We start from the raw sequence: 14,750 nt of genomic DNA on the forward strand, positions 1-14,750 counted from the left end.
CCAGGCGCTAAGGTAGGTGGCGACATTCAATTTTGCAGATCGAGCAGTGAGTGAGTGTTACACACTCACTGACGTCATGATCCACCTGGCATTGAGGCTCTGGCGATAACTGTTAGCGGGAGCAGTACAGAGCGGTGTGGGAGGGGCAGGATTTGGCGTGTGATGCTGGATTCACCTCGACCCAGTGATAATGCTCTAGTGCCTCATTACATCCATCTGCTGACGTTAACGGAAGGCGCTAATGTACCAAATTCCTCCCCTTCCCCCTGCCCAGCTCCATTATAGAAACATAGAAACATAGAAAATAGGTGCAGGAGTAGGCCATTCGGCCCTTCGAGCCTGCACCACCAGTCAATATGATCATGGCTGATCATGCAACTTTAGTACCCCATTCCTGCTTTCTCTCCATACCCCTTGATCCCTTTAGCCGTAAGGGCCACATCGAACTCCATTTTGAATATATCCAACGAACTGGCCTCAACAACTTTCTGTGGTAGAGAATCCCACAGGTTTACAATTCTCTGAGAGAAGAAGTTTCTCCTCATCTCGGTCCTAAATGGCTTACCCCTTAACCTTAGACTGCGACCCCCTAGTTCTGGACTTCCCCAACATCGGGAACATTCTTCCCGCTTCTAACCTGTCCAATTCCGTCAGAATTTTATATGTTTCGATGAGATCACCTATCATTCTTCTAAATTCCTGTGATTATAAGCCCAGTCGATCCAGTCTTTCTTCATATGTCAGTCCTGCCATCCCAGGAATTAGTCTGGTGAACCTTCGCTGCACTCCCTCAATAGCAAGAATGTCCTTCCTCATATTAGGAGACCAAAACTGTACACAATATTCAAGGTGTGGCCTCACCAAGGCCCTGTACAACTGCAGTAAGACCTCCCTGCTCCTATACACAAATCCTCTCGCTATGAAGGCCAACATGCCATTTGCCATCTTCACCACCTGCTCTACCTGCATGCCAACTTTCAATGACCGATGTACCGTGATACCCAGGTCTCGTTGCACCTGCCCTTTTCCCAATCTGTCAGCAATCAGATAATATTCTGCCTCTCTATTTTTGCCACCAAAGTGGATAACCTCACATTTATCCACATTATACTGCATCTGCCATGTATTTGCCCATTCACCTAACCTGTCCAAGTCACCCTGCAGCCTCTTACCATTTGCCTCTCAACTCACACTGCCACCCAGCTTAGTGTCATCTGCAAACTTGGAGATATTACATTCAATTCCTTCGTCTAAATCATTAATTTATATTGTAAATAGCTGGGTTCCCAGCACTGAACCTTGCAGTACCCCATTAGTCACTGCCTGCCATTCTGAAAAGGACTTGTTTATTCCTATTCTTTGCTTCCTGTCCGCCAACCAGTTCTCTATCCACGTCAATACATTACCCCCAATACCATGTGTTTTAATTTTGCACACTAATCTGTTGAAAGTCCAAATACACCACATCCACTAGTTCTCCCTTGTCCACTCTACTAGTTAAATCCTCAAAAATTTCTAGAAGATTTATCAAGCAGGATTTCCCTTTCATAAATCCATGCTGACTTGGACCGATCCTGTCACTGCTTTCCAAATGCGCTGCTATTACATCTTTAATAATTAATTGCAACATTTTTCCCACTACTGATGTCACCGGTTTATAATTCCCTGTTTTCGCTCTCCCTCCTTTTTTCAAAAGTGGGGTTACATTAGCTACCCTCCAATCCATAGGAACTTATCCAGAGTCCAGAGAATGTTGGAAAATGACCACCAATGCATCCGCTATTTCTCGGGCCACTTCCTTAAGTACTCTGGGATGCAGACTATCAGGCCCTAGGGATTTATCGGCCTTCAATTCCATCAATTTCCCTAACACAATTTCCTGACTAATAAAGATTTCCTTCAGTTCCTCCTTCTCGCTAGACCCTCGGTCCCCTAGTATTTACGGAAGGTTATTTGTGTCTTCCTTAGTGAAGGCAGAATCAAAGTATTTGTTCAATTGGTCTGCCATTTCTTTGTTCCCCATTATAAATTCACCTGATTCTGACTGCAAAGGATCTACATTTGTCTTCACTAATCTTTTCTCTTCACATATCTATAGAAGCTTTTGCAGTCAGTTTTTATGTTCCCTGCAAACTTACTCTCATACTCTATTTTCCCCCTCCTAATTAAACCCTTTGCCCTCCTCTGCTGAATTCTAAATTTCTCCCAGTCCTCAGGTTTGTTGCTTTTTCTGGACAATTTATATGCCTCTTCCTTGGATTTAACAGTATCCCTAATTTCCCTTGTTATTCACGGTTGAACCACCTTCCCCGTTTTATTTTTACGCCAGACAGGGATGTACAATTGTTGAAGTTCATCCACGTGATCTTTAAAAGTCTGCCATTGCTTATCCACCATCAACCTTTTAAGTATCATTAGCCAGTCTATCCTATCCAATTCACGTCTCATACCATCAAAGTTATCTTTCTTTAAGTTCAGGACCCTAATCTCTGAATTAACTGTGTCACTCTCCATCTTAATGAAGAATTATACCATATTATGGTCACTCTTCCCCAAGGGGCCTCACATAACACGATGCTAATTAATCCTCTCTTGTTACAGCCAGTCTAGGATGGCCAGCTCTCTGGTTGTTTCCTCGACATATTGGTCTAGAAAACCATCCTTTATACACTCCAAGAAATCCTCCTCTACCGTGTTGCTGCCAGTTTGGTTAGCCCAATATATATGTAGATTAAAATCACCCATGATAACTGTACCTTTATTGCACGCATCCCTAATTTCCTGTTTGATGCCATCCCCAACCTCACTACTACTGTTTGGTGGTCTGTACACAACTCGCACTAGCGTTTTCTGCCCTTTGGTGTTCTGCAGCTCTACCCAAACAGATTCCACATCATCCAAGGTAATGTCCTTCCATACTATTGCATTAACCTCCTCTTTAACCAGCAACGCTACCCCACCTCCTTTTCCTTTCTGTCTATCCTTCCTGAATATTGAATACCCCTGGATGTTGAGTTCCCAGCCTTGGTCACCCTGGAGCCATGTGTCCGTAATCCCAATTACATCATATCCGTTAACAGCTATCTGCGCAGTTAATTCATCCACCTTATTACGAATGCTCCTCGCATTGAGACACAGAGCCTTCAGGCTTGTTTTTTTTAACACTCTTTGTCCTTTTAGAATTATGTTGTAATGTGGCCCTTTTTGATTTTTGCCTTTGATTTCTCTCCCCTCACTTTTCCTTATCGCCTTTCTACCTTTTGCTTCTGCCCCCCCATTTTACTTCCCTCTGTCTCCCTGCATAGGTTCCCATCCCCCTGCCATATTAGTTTAAACCTTCCCCAACAGCACTAGCAAACACTCCTCCTCGGACATTGGTTCTGGTCCTGCCGAGATGCAGACCATCCGGTTTGTACTGGTCCCACCTCCCCCAGAACCGGTTCCAATGTCCCAGGAATTTGAATCCCTCCCTCTTGCACCATTCCTCGAGCTACGTATTCATCTTAACTATCCTGCTTTGAAGTCCTACTTTTTAATTTAATTCCTAGCTCCCTAAATTCAGCTTGTAGGACCTCATCCCGTTTTTTACCTATATCGTTGGTACTTATATGCACCATGACAACTGGCTGTTCGCCCTCCCCCTCCAGAATGCCCTGCAGCTGCTCCGAGACATCCTTGACCCTTGCACCAGGGAGGTAACATACCATCCTGGAGTCTCGATTGCAGTTGCAGAAATGCCTATCTATTCCCCTTACAATAGAATCCCCTACCACTATAGCTTTCCCACTCTTTTTCCTGCCCTCCTGTGCAACAGAGCCACCCATGGTGCCATGAACTTGGCTGCTGCTGCCTTCCCCTGATGAGTCATCTCCCCCAAAAGTACCCAAAATGTTATATCTGCAGGGGACCCCTGCACTACCTTCCTTCCACTGCACTTCCTGCTGGTCACCCATTCCTTGTCTGTCTGTGTAACCTTTACCTGCAGTGTGATTAATTCACTAAACGTGCTATTCGTGACATCATCAGCATCGCGGATGCTCCAGAGTGAATGCGCAGCTCCAGTGTTGCAATGTGGTCTGTCAGAAGCTGCAGCTGGATACACTTCCTGCACACATAGTCGTAAGGGACATTGGAAGCGGCCCTGATTTTCCACATAGCACAGGAGGAGCATGACATGGGTCTGGGCTCTCCTGCCATGACTTAACCCTTAAATTAACTTAATTTGGATCGTGAAATGGGAAGCATTACTATCAAGTACTGACTGTTTTTACCTTCTTGTGGAATGTGCAGAAGTCAGCAGATGGCTGCTTGGCTTGGGAGACATTGATTGATAGGTAGGCTCAAGAGTCAAGGTCTGTCAGGTTTAATGGGTTATCATATCGTATATAAGGCAGGATATAAATCGCATATGTTAGAGCGATCTCAGAGCGAGACTGCACCGCTCAAGTGTTAATACAAGGCCTTTTGAGATTGATCCCTTGAAACCTTGAAGGAGGCCATTCTGCCCATCGAGTCCATGCCGGCCCTCTGCAAGAGCCCTTTAGCTAGTCCTATTCCCCCGCCCTTTCCCCGTAACCCTGCATTTTGTTAATTTCCTTCAGGTACATATCCAATTCCCTTTTGAAAGCCACAATTGAATCTGCCTCCACCACTTTTTCAGGCAGTGCATTCCACATTCTAACCACTCGCTGCATAAAAAAGTTTTTCCTTATGTCGACTTTGGTTCTTTTGCCAATCACTTTAAATCTGTGACCTCGAGTTCTCGACCCTTCTGCCAATGGGAACAGTTTCTCTCTATCGACTGTCCAGACCCCTCATGATTTTGGTGAACACCTCTATCAAATCTCCTCTCAACCGTCTCTGCTCCAAGGAGAACAACCCCAGTTGCTCCAGTCTATCGACATAACTGACATCTCTCATTCCTGGAACCATTCTTGTCGGTGTTAACCTTCACCAGTTTGTATCTCAACATATTATTTAGTATGTTATAATTGTACTCTTGTATTTTATCATCTTTACTACTTATATTGCATCTTAATAAAACCTCTGTTATATATGAAGACGATAGATATACTCTCTGTGTAGTCACTGTATAGTTGCATAAGATGGAGACTTGTTACCTGATGTACTGTCAATAAGGTTTTTGACACTGTGTATATACTATGCTGGTGCCACTAGAAGGTGCAGCTGTTGGAGACTGGGGTTTCCTGCCACTGTGGCAGGGGCTGTCCACTCGAGGGCACTGCGGTGGGAGACCTGAGGGTTACCTGCATAGGTGTGCTGGGCCCAGTATAAAAGGCAGCCTACCATGCTTGTGCCTCACTCTGGAGTTACGAATAAAGGACCAAGATCACTACAGTTTGAGTACAACACATTGCCTCGTGGAGTCATTCATAAGAACATTACAGACATAACAATTGGCGATGAGAATACGGACTTTCACGCAATTATGGCTACCTTTGGCTCACTAAAAGACTTCGCAGAGGGTGATAATTGGGATGCCTTCACCGAAAGGCTCGAGCAATATTTCATGGCAAACGACCTGGCAGGGGAGACGGACACATTGGCGGAGAAGCGCAAGGTTATACTGCTGACCAATTGTAGGCTCGAGGTCTACCGCCTCATCAGGGACTTGCTGGCACCCATGAAGGCCAAGGATAAGACATATCATGAGCTGCCTGAACTAATTCACGACCAACTAAAACCAAAACAGAACATCCTCACGGCCAAGCACAGATTCTACACTCACCATAGACCTGAGGGCCAGGAGATTTAAAAATATGCTGCCGATCTCAGGAGATTTGTGGCACCGTGTGATTTTGGCACGCACCTCAACGAAACATTGCGAGACATCTTCATTATGGGAATTGGCCACGATGGCCTCCTTCACAAGCTATTATCTGCTGATACCACAGTCAACATGCAGAAGGCCATCAGCATCAGTCAGGCGTTCATGACCTTGACCTGCAAATTATTCATCCTGTGGACTCACACCCGGCAAGTACTGTACACTGAATGGTGCCTTTCACAGGCAAGACTGTAGAATGTGGCTCTGCCCAGGGCAGAGAGCACAGACCTCAGGGTTCTAGAACTCAGAGTCTGCCGAGGGGATACTAATCGAGTAGCACCATGCTGGCGTTGCAGAGGAAACCATAGGGCTCACCAGTGTCGGTTTGCTGAGTATGTACGCAAAGTCTGTAACACGAAGGGCCACCTCCAGCGTATGTGTAAAAGAAATACGATTCACCATCTAGCAGAGGAGTCGGTAGATGACTTTGAATCCAGCGGGGAGTATGATGATTTGGCCAGAGAGGCAGCTCAGTCCCAAGAAAAACTGTGTGGAGTGTATACCTGCACCACCGATTGTCCTCCAGTGAAGATGGAAGTCGAGATAAACGGTGTTCCAGTCTTCATGGAAGTGGACACGGAAGCGAGCCAGTCAGTGATGAGCCAGGATATCTTTGAGAGGCTATGGAATGAAAAACAACCCAAGCTGGTTCCAGTACAGGAAAAGCTGCGCACCTACACCAAGGAACTGATCCCAGTCCTTGGTAGTGCGGATATAAGTGTAATCCATAATGGCGTGGTGCACAAGTTACCTCTGTGGATTGTTGCAGGTGATGGTCTAACACTACTCGGAAGAAGGTGGATGGGGAAGATCCAGTGGAAAGGGGAAGACCTCTTCACTCCAGCAATCGATGTCCCCCGTGCTCAGAGGCAGAGCAAAATCTCACCTTTGCTTGGGCCAGGCACCAGAGAACAGACCAGCGCAGCACCTGAGGCACAAACCATCCATCACGACTACATGGCAATGATCCAACCGGAACGACCTAAAAGTACCTTCCCGGCTCCAGTGGCAGGACTTCTGGGGAGGAAAATCGAGTTCACAGGCACTCTTACAGCGTTTGTGGCAGAATCACGGGAGAGAAGGATCAAGGCAGTTGACCTCAAGGACAGAGGCAAGATGGCATCCCGGCTGCAGCGAGGTGCAACGTGGCTGAAAAAAAAGATGGCCGCGGCCATATCACGGAGTGCAACGCTGAGGGACCAACATGTGGTGTCTAACAAAGGATTTGATTGGGGTAAAGCCAGCAGGGTTCTCTTAAAGGAGACCTGCAACCAACGGAACTTAAAGAGACATTGTATGCATGGCAATCAATGTAACGAACCAATTAAGATTGTGAACAAAATGTTGTTGCGAGATGTCGGTACTATTCTGAATGTAAAGAACAAAATATTGTTGCAAGATGTCGGTACCAGCCCTAATGTAAAGAACAAAATGTTGTTGCGAGATGTCGGGAATAGAGTGTCCCCAAAAGTAGCAAGCGAGTGACCTCAGGAGGGTGAAGGTACTGATCCTGATGCCCTGCCCCAGGTCTATCCCAAGCTGCAGGCACCCGATGGCACTATTTGCCACGGACCTGGAAACGAAAACAGTGCCAATACGCGCAGTTGGCCGCCATTGCCCACCACCCGGTTGGAGATGGTGCAGCCCCCAGACCCAGTCACTACCTCGGCCATGTCCGGGAGCGAAAGGTCAGAACCAACGAGTTCTCCAAACGGGACCTGGAACAGTCAGGTTCCCAACACCGTTAGAGAGCAGGCAGAAGATTCTGCAGCTCTCAAAGGAGGACAGGGAGGCCACACACATCTGTGGCTCTGCCCACCACTAGGCAACAGCAAAGGCCGAGAGTCCTGGCTAGGTGAGCGAACCAAGCTCACCCCGCTAGCAGGGGGTGCAACGCCGCTATCAGATGACTAGGACTCCATCCAGTTGCTCTGGAACCTGCGTCCTCGCATATCTGTACTTACCATTACTGAACCATGACTGCAATCTACCCAATCCTGGCGCACGACCGCAAAACGTAATGAATGTAAGTCACTGAACCAAGGTGTCACGATACAAACTGTAACTTCCTTTCTTTGTACTTGCACTGTGTCTGATCCTGTATGTTAATATAATGGGCCTGCTGCATGACCTCGCTGTGGGTGGGGGATGGGGGAGGGGGGACAGAAATGGATGTATGTAGCCATGGACACACACATGGATCACACCCAGAACCCACTGGAACCTCCACAGCATCATCGAACCACTACCCAACATTGTGGCAAAAGGACTTGGGGGTTAACAGGGAGAGGGCCAAACCAAAGCACAGCCAACATGCTGTCTGGGGAGAGCTAAGCCAGAGCACATTGTGCAAAGGTAATCGGCACAAAGGACTTGGGGGAGAGTGATGTTATATATGCAGACTATAGATACACTCTCTGTGTAGTCTCTGTATAGTTGCATAAGGTGGAGACTTGTTACCTGATGTACTTTCAATAAGGTTTACACTGTGTATATACTATGCTGGCACCACTAGAGGGTGCAACTGGTGGAGACTAGGGTTTCCTGACCCTGTGGCAGGGGCTGTCCACTCGAGGGCACTGCGGTGGGTGACCTGAGGGTCACCTGCATAGGTGTGCAGGATCCAGTATAAAAGGCTGCCCACCATGCTTGTGCCTCACTCTGGAGTTACGAATAAAGAACCAAGGTCATTACAGTTTGAGTACAACACATTGCCTCGTGGAATCATTCATAAGTACATTACAGACATAACCTCTATACCACAAATCATCCTCTAGCCTCTTTGTTCAAGAGACCAAATCTTACACAGATTACTCACAATTTGCTTGCACACAATAAATTCCTATTGTCATGCTTTCAGATGATCTTCATGCTCCCAAAAGCAAACTAATGTGGTAGATAATGGCAGGAGCTGAACAATTTATAACCCCTGTTAGCATTGCCAATCATCGAGCTGAATGTTTTATAACCCTGGTTAGCATTGCCAATCATTTATTCAGTTTCCTCAGCATTGTTCAGCTAGGCTTTGCTTTGGCCTAGTATGTAAAATTAATAGCAGTGAGGGAATCCAAAAGTCTTCTATAAGCATATAAATAGTATACAGGTAGTAAGAGGAGGGGTGGGGCCGATTAAGGACCAAAATGGAGACCTCTGCATGGAGGAAGTGGTACTAAATGAATACTTTGCATCTGTCTTTACCACGGAAGAAGATGCTGGCAACGTCATAGTGAAAGAGGAGGTAGTTGAGATATTGGATGGGATAAAAATTGATAAGAAGGAGGTACTAGAAAGGCTGGCTGTACTTAAAGTAGGAAAATCACCAGGACCAGAGGGGATGCATCCTAGGATGCTGAGGGAAGTAAAGGTGGAAATTGCGGAGGTACTGGTCATAATCTTCCAATCCTCCTTGGATACGGGGCTGATACTTGTGGACTGGAGAATTGCCAATGTTACACCCTTGTTCTGAAAACGGTGTAAGGCTAAACCCAGCAACTACAGGCCAGTCAGTTTAACCTCGGTAGTGGGGAAGCTTTTAAAAATGATAATCGGACAAAATTAACAGTCACCTGGATAAGTATGGAATAATTAAGGAAAGCCATCACAGATTTGTTAAAGGCAAATCGTGTTTAACTAACTTGATTGAGTTTTTTGATGAGGTAACAGAGAGGGATGATGAGGGCAATGCGGTTGATATAGTGTGCATGTACTTCCGAAAGGCGTTTGATAAAATGCCACATAATAGGCTTACCAGCAAAGTTGAAGCCCATGAATAAAAGGGACAATGGCAGCATGGATACGAAATTGGCTAAGTGACAGGAAACCGAGATTAGTGGTTAATGGTTGTTTTTCGGACTGGAGGAAACACAGTGGTATTCCTCAGGGGTCGGTACTAGGACCAATGCCTTTCTTGATATGTATTAATACCTTAGACTTGGGTGTACAGGGCACAATTTCAAAATTTGCAGATGACACAAAACTTGTAAGTATAGTGAGCAGTGAGGAGGATAGTGAGAGACTGCAAGAAGACATAGACAGGTTGCTGGAATGGGTGGACCACGTGGCGGCTGAAATTTAATGCAGAAAAGTGAAACATTTTGGTAGGAAGAATGAGGAAAGGCAATATAAACTAAAGGGTACAATTCTGAAGGGGATGCAGGAACAGAGAGATCGGGGGATGGGGGTGCGGGGTGGGGGGGGCGCGGTATATGTGCACAAATTGTTGAAGTTTGCAGAGCAAATTTGGAAAGCATTTTAAAAAGCATTTGGGATCCTGGGCTTCATAACTACAGGCATAAAGTACAAAAGCAAGGAAGTTATGATGAACCTTTATAAAACAGTGATTCGGCCTCAACTGGAGTATTGTGTCCAATTGTGGGCACCGTACTTTAGAAACAATGTGAAGCCCTTAGAGAAGGTGCACAAAAGATTTATAAGAATGGTTCCCGGGATGAGAGACTTCAGTTACATGGATAGATGGGAGAAGGTGGGGTTGTTCTTGTCATGTATTCAACCAGCATTGTAACCCATGTATAATCTGACCTAAGTGGTACACTATGAGAACAATGACCACTAGGTGGTGAACTTGTGGGAGACACTCCTAACCTGGACCTTCAGGTATAACAGGGGAAGCTCCACCTACTTTCATCACTTGAGTGCGAAGGAATAAAGGACAGGTCACAGACTGACCTTCTCTCAAGCATGGGCCTCGTGTGCATTTATACTGTATAGCAAGGACGTATCAATGGCGACGAGAAACTGGGATTTAAACCATGCGAGCATGGCCACTAGCAGAACAGATGAGAGGTACTGTGTTAAGGAATAGTTGGGACAGAGATTCAACATTGTTAAAGCAGCACACAGTTCTCCAGGCAGACAAGGGCAATCGGGCATGCCCCAACATGTAGTCGAACCCAGAGGGGGAGTTCAACAGAGACAATGGCAAGCTGAACGGCGATTCACACCATTGCAAGGGACAATGCGGCCAGTAATGGGGCCATCAACACCTGTTAATGGTGCACTCAAGGACAATAATAGGGGCAGTCAGGGACGATCGACTGGCAAGGGACATTTTGTTTCCAACAACAGCTCATGTTGGAGGTGTGGAGGCACACACTCAGCTGGAGTTTGCAGAGATGAGCAAAATAGCTGCAGAAATTGCAGAAATGAACGCTGGGGGAAATCGCTGGAAGCTGAAGTTCAGCGAGTTCATGTGGAGCACGTATACAGTTCATACACCAGAACGCCACCAATAATGATGAAAGTGCTCCTCAATGGCATCCCAGTATCAATGGAGCTAGACACGGGGGCCAGCCAAACCCTGATGGGTATCAAACAGTTCGAAAAGTTGTGGGCGTCCAAGGCCAGGAGGCCAAAATTGTCGGCGATTGATGCACAGCTACGGACATACACAAAGGAGATCATTCTGGTGCTAGGCAGCGCCACGGTAGTCATGACCCACAAAGATTCGGAGAACAGGTTGCCACTCTGGGTTCTCCCGGGGGACGGACCCGCACTACTGGGGAGGAGTTGGCTTGCTGTCATGAACTGGAAATGGAGCGATGTCAATGCAATTTCCTCTGTGGAGCAAGTATCATGCTCACAGGTCCTTGACAAATTTGACTCACTATTTCAACCCGGCATTGGCACTTTCATGGGGGCCAAGGTAGTGATTCACATAAACTCGGATGCCAGGCCAGTACACCACAAGGCCAGAGCAGTACCGTACGTGATGCGGGAAAAGATAGAAGGCGAATTGGACCGCCTGCTGAGGGAAGGCATCATCTCGCCAGTTAAATTCAGTGACTGGGCGAGCCCGATCATGCCGGTGCTCAAGGCGGATGGGTCGGTCAGGATGTGTGGTGATTACAAGGCCACCATCAATCGGGTGTCACTCCAAGACCAGTACCCGCTACCGAGAGCGGAGGACCTCCTTACGACGCTATCCGGTGGCAAACATTTTTCAAAATTGGACCTGACCTCAGCTTACACGACCCAGGAGCTGGCGAGTGAGTCGAAGAAGCTGACCACCATTATGACATACAAGGGGTTGTTTGAGTATAACAGATGTCCGTTCGGGATTCGCTCGGCCGCCGCGATCTTCCAACGAAATATGGAAGCCTCCTCAAGTCGATTCCAGGGACGTTGGTTTTTCAGGACGACATCCTCATCACGGGTTACAATACTGAAGAACACCTCCACAACCTGGAGGAGGTGCTACGCAGACTGGACCGGGTAGGGCTGCGAGTGAAAAAGGCGAAGTGCGTCTTCCTAGCTCCAGAGGTATAATTCCTGGGGATGAGGGTAGCAGCAGACGGGATCAGCCCTACTGTGTCCAAGACGGAATTGATCCAGAGAGCACCCAGACCCCGTAACACGACGGAGCTGCGTTCGTTCCTGGGGCTCCTGAACTATTTTGGTAACTTTCTTCACAAATTGAGCACGCTGCTAGAGCCGCTACACGTGCTCCTACGCAAAGGTGGCGAATGGGTCTGGGGGGACAGCCAAGAAAGGGCTTTTAATAGAGCACGCAATTTGTTATGTTCCAACAAGCTATATGACCCATGTAAGAAACTTGTGTTAACGTGCGATGCGTCGTCCTATGGTGTCGGGTGTGTGTTGCAGCATGTCAATGCCAAGGGTCAGTTACAGCCGGTAGCTTATGCCTCCAGAGGTCGGTCCCAGGCAGAAAGGGGCTACGGGATGGTAGAAAAGGAGGCGCTCGCATGTGTATATGCGGTAAAGAAAATGCACCAGTACCTGTTTGGCAGGAAATTTGAGCTGGAGACAGATCACAAACCCCTAACGTCCCTTTTGGCCGACAACAAGGCCATAAATGCAAACGCATCGGCCCGCATACAGAGGTGGGCACAAACATTAGCCGCCTATGACTATACAATTCGGCACAGACCGGGCACCGAAAACTGCACCAATGCATTCAGCAGGCTCCCACTAGCCACCATTGAGGGGGCTACCGAGCATGCTGCTGAGATGATCATGGCTGTTGAAGCTTTCGGAAGTGAAGGCTCACCCGTGACAGCCCGTCAGATTAAAGTCTGGACAAATAGAGACCCGCTATTGTCTCTAGTCAAGAAATGTGTCCTGAATGGGGACTGGGCAGCCACGTACAGGGCATGCCCTGAGGAATTTAAACCATTTCACAGGTGCAGGGATGAACTCTCGATTCAGGCCAATTGCCTACTGTGGGGAAACCGCGTAGTCATGCCCCAGATGGGTAGAGAGGTGTTCATCAGAGAACTCCACAATGAGCACCCGGGCATTGTCATGATGAAGGCAATTGCCAGGTCACACACTTGGTGGCCACGGATAGACGCAGATCTGGAACTTTGTGTTCGCAGATGCAACACGTGTGCCCAGCTGGGCAATGCGCCCAGGGAAGCCTCCCTTAGCCCCTGGCCATGGTCCGCCAAACCTTGGTCACGCATCCATGTGGACTACGCAGGTCCTTTCATGGGAAAAATGTTTTTGGTTGTAGTAGACGCCTAATCCAAATGAATCGAGTGTGACATTTTAACTTCAAGCACATCCTCTGCCACGGTAGAAAGTCTACGGGCAATGTTCGCCACCCACGGTCTACCGGACATCTTGGTCAGCGACAATGGCCCGTGCTTCATAAGCACTGAATTCCAGGACTTCATGGCAGGCAATGGAATTAACCATGTCAGAACGGCACCGTTCAAGCCGGCCTCAAACGGCCAGGGAACGAGCAGTGCAGATAATCAAACAGGGGATTCTCAGAATCCAAGGGGGTTCCCTACAAAGCCGCTTATCATGCTTCCTGTTGGCCTACAGATCCCGACCACACTTGCTCACAGGGGTTCCACCCACAGAGCTGCGAATGAAAAGGACGCTCAAAACCAGGTTATCCCTTATACACCCTACTATGAAAGAAATTGTCGAGAGCAGGCGCCAGTCACAATATGACTACCATGACAGGAATGCGAGGGCGCGATGTATTGATGTAAATGACCCTGTTTTTGTCCTCAACTACGTTGCAGGGCCCAAATGGCTCGCAGGCATTGTGATTGCCAAAGAGGGAAATAGGATTCTGGTAGTTAAACTTACCAATGGACAAATCTGCCGCAAACATGTGGATCAAACAAAAAGGAAGTTCAGCAACCTCATAGAAGAAGCAGAGGAAGAACACGATATAAAGTTCACTCCACCACAGGTGACCAAACACCGGAACCAAAGGGAGGAGAGCCCAGTCACTGTGGGCAGTCCGGATAGGCCTGAGACACCGCAAACAGCAGACACTCAGGTCAGCGCCCAACAACCGGAGCCCCAACTCAGGCGCTCTACAAGAGAGCGTAAACCACCAGAGAGACTCAACCTGTGATCCCCATAAGACTTTGGGAGGGAGGTGATGTCATGTATTCAACCAGCATTGTAACCCATGTATAATCTGACCTAAGTTGTACACTGTGAGAACACTGACCACTAGGTGGGAGACACTCCTAACCTGGACCTTCAGGTATAAAAGGGGAAGCTCCACCCACTTTCATCACTTGAGTGCTAAGGAATAAAGGACAGGTCACAGACTGACCTTCTCTCAAGCATGGGCCTCGTGTGCATTTATACTGTGTAGTAAGGACGTATCAGTTCTCCTTAGTGCAGAAAAGATTGAAAGGAGATTTTATAGGCGGTGTTCAGAATTATGAAGGTTCTAGACAGAGTAGATCGAGAGAAACTGTTCCCATTGGCAGAAGATCCAAAGGCGACATGAGGAAAAACTATTTTACGCAGCGGGTGGTTAGGATTTTGAATGCACTGCCTGAAAGGGTGGTGGAGGCAGATTCAATCGTGGCTTTCAAAAGAGAATTGGTTAAGTACCTGAAGGAAAAAAATTTGCAGGGCTACGGGAAAGGGCGGGGAAGTGGGACTA

Source organism: Pristiophorus japonicus, chromosome 9 (assembly GCF_044704955.1).
Source record: "Pristiophorus japonicus isolate sPriJap1 chromosome 9, sPriJap1.hap1, whole genome shotgun sequence".
Taxonomy (NCBI): Eukaryota; Metazoa; Chordata; class Chondrichthyes; family Pristiophoridae; genus Pristiophorus; species Pristiophorus japonicus.